Below are 6,471 nucleotides of genomic sequence, written 5' to 3'. Positions count from 1 at the left end.
TTTGTTGACTACTTTTCTGCTGAAGAAACAGAGAAGTTTGGGTGATGTCACAAAGTTGTCTTTGTCCAAAAAGATCAACTGATTGAATTGTTATGTGATTGAATCCTCAAAGATAAATGTTTGGAAGTGAGGTTATCTAAATTTTGGTTTCATGTTACTAAACTTGCTCAGTTAGCACTGAGCTTCCTGATAAAGCAATATTTGTGCTGCTGTCATTTGGTAGCACATATCTTTGCAAGACAGGTTATTTTTTAGCAATGGCTGCTCAGCAGATGAGATACAGTGTCAGGTTATGCATCAGTAATGATCTGAGATGATGTTTGACAATCACCATGCCTCACAATGACCTACTTGTTAACAAATGCAAGCTCAGCCAGCATACCGGTATTTGCCAATATGGATTTTATCATGAATAAAACTATTAAAACTATTCATATTATATCTAACACTGCCAGAATAATTTTATAGCTTATGAAGAAATATCCTGCAATCAGATCATTGGTGCTCTTATGTTCCCATAAAAAAACCCTGAATAACTTTGTAAGTACTATAAATATTTCAACAAATTCCACATTAATAGGTGTTTTAATAATTTGTTTGCTTGGATGCCTCAAGTAATGGTTATAAAATAGGCAACATGCAGTTAAAAGGCATGAAACTGGCAGCTGCTGAAGACGTAAGGTCCAAAATTCCTATGACAATAAACCGATGGATCACCATACCAAGTAAATTTGGATTTGTGGATTGCCATACCAAAAAGGTTGGGAAACACTGCTCTACGCAACTGCACTGTCCTTTTTCTTTGGAAGAGAGAGCATTTTGGTGCTTTTGTAATAATCTGTTTCATTACAAATGCACAGTTTAGCACAGGGGCAAGGAAGAAAGCACATACACAGGCAGGCAGTGGTGACTGGTGCCCACTGGGGCTGGTGGGGCAGAAGGCAGAGAGCCCGACAGTAGGTGGAGCCAGAGCAAAGGTCAGGCAGAGGCAACTAATTCTAGTTTTGCCCCCGTCCTCCTCCCTGCTGAGCTCTACAAAGGCAACATTGAGACAAAGGGAGGAGGGAGCTGAAAGGCAGGGCCACCCCCTGGACGAGATGTAAATAAGAAGACACGTAGGTGGGGACTGGCTGAGGGCAGACTGAGGTTGGTGGGGCAGTGCCCCATTCATCCTAATGGACTAGTCTCCACTGCAGGCAGGCAATGCAAGTTCCAAAGTAACTTTCACACCCATCACCTCTCTGCACTGCTGCCAAATGAAACTGGTTTCATTCTTTGTTTCCCAAGATTAGCTGTATATGGAAATGGTGCTTACCAGAAAGGGGTGGGGACATTAATTCTCATAACTGATATGCAAGTAAATATGCAACTTCATATATTCTAGGTCAGTGCTTCCCATACTCCCCCCCCCACACACAGACCATTTGAAAATGGTTGAGGGTCTTGGTGGACCACTTAAAGATTTTTCTGCCCATCATGGCTATTGCAATGCACTGGCTAGATGCTGTATCATTTTTAAATGTATTTTGTTGTTTCTTCCACAGAATTCCAATTGTAATACAATATAATACAATAGTGTTGCAGGCACCCCAATCTCTGAGCAGTGAGAGACTTCCAGAGGTTTCTGAGCCTACCCATTTGGTTTGGTTGCCTAGGAATGAAGGACAGCTGAGGTCTTGATCTCTTTATGATATATGGTTTATGTACACATATATACAACCTGAGCATAAGATGAAGGGGTTCTCAGCATTAATACTCCAACAGGTCTTGCTTCCCCATTAGGTTTCTAGGGGACTCCCCAAAGCCATAGCTTGGGATTCAGCACAGAGAGCCAGGCTGGCCTCTCTGTCTTTCCAGCTTCACCTCAGACTAAAAACACATACAGACCACTTCCTGGCTCTAGAATGAGGGAGGGGTTTCTAGCCAGGTGAGGAGGACAAGGACCTCTCTCCTGAAAGAGTTCCCATAGCAATAGGACTCCTCTGGACATACCCCAAAGCATGCAAATTAGCCATTCAGTGGGCCTAAACTCACAGATTGATGTTTGACCAGAACTATTAACTTATGAAAGGAACTAGTTTGACTAGTAGAGCAGGTTTGTCTGCTATAACTCCACCTGTACAGATTCCAATCAGAGGCTAGAAAGGGGACCCAAAGACATCCATCACAATACCTCCAATCCTAAAACAATATAAGAAATAAAAGAAGCTATAAAAACACAATTATAAATCAATATGAACATTTAATATGATGGATGTGCTATCTCGCCTTCAAACATAAATCCACAGACCACTTGAATGAAGTTCACAGATCACTGGTAGTCCACAGACCACAATCTTGGAACCCCTATTCTAGGTCAATGCCCTGGGCTACGTTTTTCTGATGACCTAGAGAAAAATGGACCTTGATCCAAGATAAGGAAAACCCACATCCAGTGCTTTTACTTGCTAAGCAGCCTCCAGTTTCTCTTGTGATACTGCCAAATTCTTGAAGATCCTGAAAAGCATGTCACAAATGTGGTGATTAGGATGCTTTTAATGCAAGCTTAGAGAAGGTGAAAGCTTTAATGCAGGAAAGGCTTTTTGACCAAAAAAATCTGCATTTACCTTCACAGATAAGGGGAAAAACGCATTTTCAAAGATGTGGTTCATATTTTTATCTGGGAAAATATCTTTCCCATCACAGAACATTTCCTGACTTCAGTTCAATAAACTCTGAAGTGCTTGGAACAGAACATATTTAATCTTTTTTTTTAAAGCTGGTCTCATTCATCTTCCAAGTCACCAAATCATCCAAACCGCTACTCTTAAGTGTTCTTAACCTCAGCAATTCACTGCAGAGAACTCAAGGCCAGTAACCAAGTAAAGTAAGCATGAAAAGGAAGAGCATGATTTGCTCCAGTTTGTTTTCAGATTGTAGACCTACACGCATGCCATTAGGTTGTTCTACTTCAGTAGAATTAAATAGGCTAACTGTGAACAGGATGGCAACTAAAAAGACCAGTCCTGGCTCAAGATATTTGGGTCCCTCAATCAGAAAATTCAAATGGCACCCCTTCCACACCAGTTAAATAAATCTACTAGGACATTCTCCTGCACAAGGCCTCACTGGAACGAAGGGAAACTGAAGACTGAGCCCGTGTACAATTCAAATTAATTGTAATGAAGACGGAGAATGTCCCAGTGGATTCTGACCCATGGATTACATTGTCCTCTTCCCACTCTTGAAGGCAGGCAGGATCCAATGCCAGATATAGCTGCCACCTTCTTTAAACTATACAAGCTGCTTTTTTTCTACTCTATTTTTGGATATAGATATATTTATTTATTTGAAGACTACAGAGTTTGACTGATCAGTCAGATCAATTCATCAAAACATTTTTTTCCAACTAAAAAGATGCCCCCATAAATCAGACAGCAGATTATTTAATTTCTAAAAAGAAAATTATTTTTAATAAAAAGAACATGCAGAATGTCCCAAGTTCAATCCCTGGCATCTCCAGGTAGGGCTGGGGAAAGACTCCTGCCTGAAATTCGGGAAAGCTGCTGCCAGTCGGTGTAGACAATGTTGAGCTAGATGAATCAATGGTCTGACACAGTATGAGGCAGCTTCCTAGATTCCTATGTGTGCACATGCATTCATTTGTGTGTCTCTACACAGCTGTACTGGCCATCCCCTTTGCAATGAACAATGGCTCCCAGAAAAGGGGGAGGGAACGTTATCTGACTGCATTCCATGTATGTTGATCATGCTGCTGATGCTGCATAGAGGGAAGAAAGGCCTGACAAGGGATGACAAGGGACATTCAATGCTTTAGGTTAACTCTGACCACTGTATGTGCAGCTGGGGGTGAGCAGAGAAGGAGCACAGGTAATTCGTTCCTGGGTTGTGCTTGGAAAGTGTTTGTGGAGGAATAATTTGTTTATACAGTCCCAGGGACTGTTTATCTTCCTTCTCCTAAGCATAAAAGGATAACCTAAGCCTGATCAAGGAGGTCAAGAGTGATGAAGCATGAATAGCTCTGATCCTTTGGGTGACTGGTAGGCAGCAGGATGCTTTGAAAGATCTCACGTTCTTCAGCTTGAACCACTTGTAACAAAACAGGATTCAAAACTAACTCCAATGAAAATAAAACAGCTCTACTGTCTGCTACATCATACTGCTCACTGTATCTGCATCTGTAGTTGTTTTTGCAATGGATAAGAACTGGGTCCTCCAAAACACCATACAAAAGTTTGCTTTTGTAAAGAAATTGCCCTTAGCATTTTCTCTTTAGTCAGCGTTTGTTTGTTTGTTTTGGAAAAATAAGGGCATCCTTAATCAATCAGTCTTTGGTTTTGGTGGTAATCCAAGATGCGCTCTGTGAGATAGAGAAAATCGTCTCATGCATTTCCTTTCAGTAGCTCAGACTTGCTAAAGGCAGAGTGGTATTAACTACTCTGTTCTTTACCTTCCAAAGGTAATTCAGAAATAAAGTCCTTTCAAACCGTTATCTGTGGTTCTGATAAAAAAAAAGGGGGGGGAGAATATGCTTGGAGCTATCCATTCAGGGGCAGTTGTCCCTCCACTGTCAGAGGCAGTACGCTTCTGAATGCCAGTTGCTGTGAAATCACAAGGGATAGAGCGCTATTGCACTCATGTCTTGCTTGCAGGCTTTTCATAGGCACAAAATATGACGAGTAACAAGATAAAAGTGTGAAGCATTCACTGGAAGCACAAAAAGGAGGTCAAAGACCAGAATGCTGAAAAGATGTAGCTTTATTCTGTGCACAGAGGCACCATAGATTTCTTGTATATAAAAAAGAAGAAATTTCTGTGTAAAATATGCTAAAGCCCAACGCGTTTCAGCTTGTGCAGTCAAGCCTTCATCAGGGGCTAAAATACAAAATATTAAATATTTTTTAAAAAAACATATCAACAACTTAAACACACACATTCATTTCTGGAAGAACACAGTTACAGAAATGTTGCAGCCAAATGTTGCTTTCATTAATCTCAGAATATAGTTACAAAACTCTAACAACTTGAATACATATTAACATCTTAAACACACACATTTTCATTTCAGGAAAGACACAGTTACAGAAATGTTGCAGCCAAATGTTGCTTTCATTAATCTCAGAATATAGTTGCAAAACTCTGACAATTTAAATACATATCTAATTCTAAAAAAACAATTACAGAAATAATATTGCAGTCAATATTGCTTCAATATTTTCAAAATATACTTACAAAATTGAACTCTTCAGTAAAATATTAAAACAAACTTTTCCTGGTATCTTCCTTATCGCTGTTGTCATGTAAAGCAAACTGAAACCAAATTCAAAGAAATATAGAACTCTGCAGCATGCAATGAGTTGAACCTGCTTGATAATTACTTCACCACACCTGACTTAAGTTGACTGTGTTTGTTCTGAATTAGAGTAGAGGTAACAGGTAATATTTTACTGAAGAGTTCAATTTTGGTAGTATATTTTGAAAATATTGAAGCAATATTGACTGCAATATTATTTCTGTAATTGTTTTTTTAGAATTAGATATGTATTTAAGTTGTCAGAGTTTTGCAACTATATTCTGAGATTAATGAAAGCAACATTTGGCTGCAACATTTCTGTAACTGTGTCCTTCCTGAAATGAAAATGTGTGTGTTTAAGATGTTAATATGTATTCAAGTTGTTAGAGTTTTGTAACTATATTCTGAGATTAATGAAAGCAACATTTGGCTGCAACATTTCTGTAACTGTGTTCTTCCAGAAATGAATGTGTGTGTTTAAGTTGGTGATATGTTTTTTTAAAAAATATTTAATATTTTGTATTTTAGCCCCTGATGAAGGCTTGACCGCACAAGCTGAAACGCGTTGGGCTTTAGCATATTTTACACAGAAATTTCTTCTTTTTTATATACAAGAAATCTATGGTGCCTCTGTGCATAGAATAAAGCTACATCTTTTCAGCATTCTGGTCTTTGACCTCCTTTTTGGGCTTTTCATAGGCATCTGGTTGGCCACTGTGAGAACCGGATGCTGGACTATGACGGGCGACTGGCCTGATCTAGCAGGGTCTTCTCATGTTCTTAGATGCAACATGAGGCAGAGTGTGGTGGCCGCCAGAGGCAAGGGTATTTGGGCACTATTTTAAGAGCAGAAAATATTTAATTTGAACCACTTTGACAGCATTGATAATGCATAAAGGTGATATATAAACATTAAACAACAAAATTTCACCCTAGGAAGCAGGGCTTTGTTTTGTTTATGCCTCCGTCATCATAGGAAAAAGAGATGACATACTTTTAAATTGCCTGGAGGGATTGGGAATAGAAGGCACTGTTTTACAGTGGTTCCGTTCCTATCTCTCCGGCAGATATCAACGGGTGGCATTGGGGGATGAGGTTTCAGACCCTTGGCCTCTTAATTGTGGTGTGCCACAGGGTTCTATCCTCTCCCCCATGCTATTCAACATCTATATGAAACT

The 6,471-nt window shown here is 39.6% G+C and overlaps 1 long non-coding RNA gene across 1 annotated transcript; it reads right to left on the bottom strand.

The window, feature by feature from the left end:
- Window positions 1–2,222: 2,222 nt before the first annotated feature.
- LOC133375642 (uncharacterized) lies at window positions 2,223–5,352 on the bottom strand. Its single transcript, XR_009760273.1, has 2 exons — window positions 5,233–5,352; window positions 2,223–2,496 (listed from the first exon to the last, which is right to left on the bottom strand). It is a non-coding gene; the product is annotated as an uncharacterized LOC133375642 (long non-coding RNA).
- Between the last annotated feature and the right edge of the window lie 1,119 nt (window positions 5,353–6,471).

The sequence above is a fragment of the Rhineura floridana genome, chromosome 1 (genome assembly GCF_030035675.1).
Source record: "Rhineura floridana isolate rRhiFlo1 chromosome 1, rRhiFlo1.hap2, whole genome shotgun sequence".
Classification (NCBI taxonomy): domain Eukaryota; kingdom Metazoa; phylum Chordata; class Lepidosauria; order Squamata; family Rhineuridae; genus Rhineura; species Rhineura floridana.
This window is presented reverse-complemented; position numbering and strand designations above follow the sequence as displayed.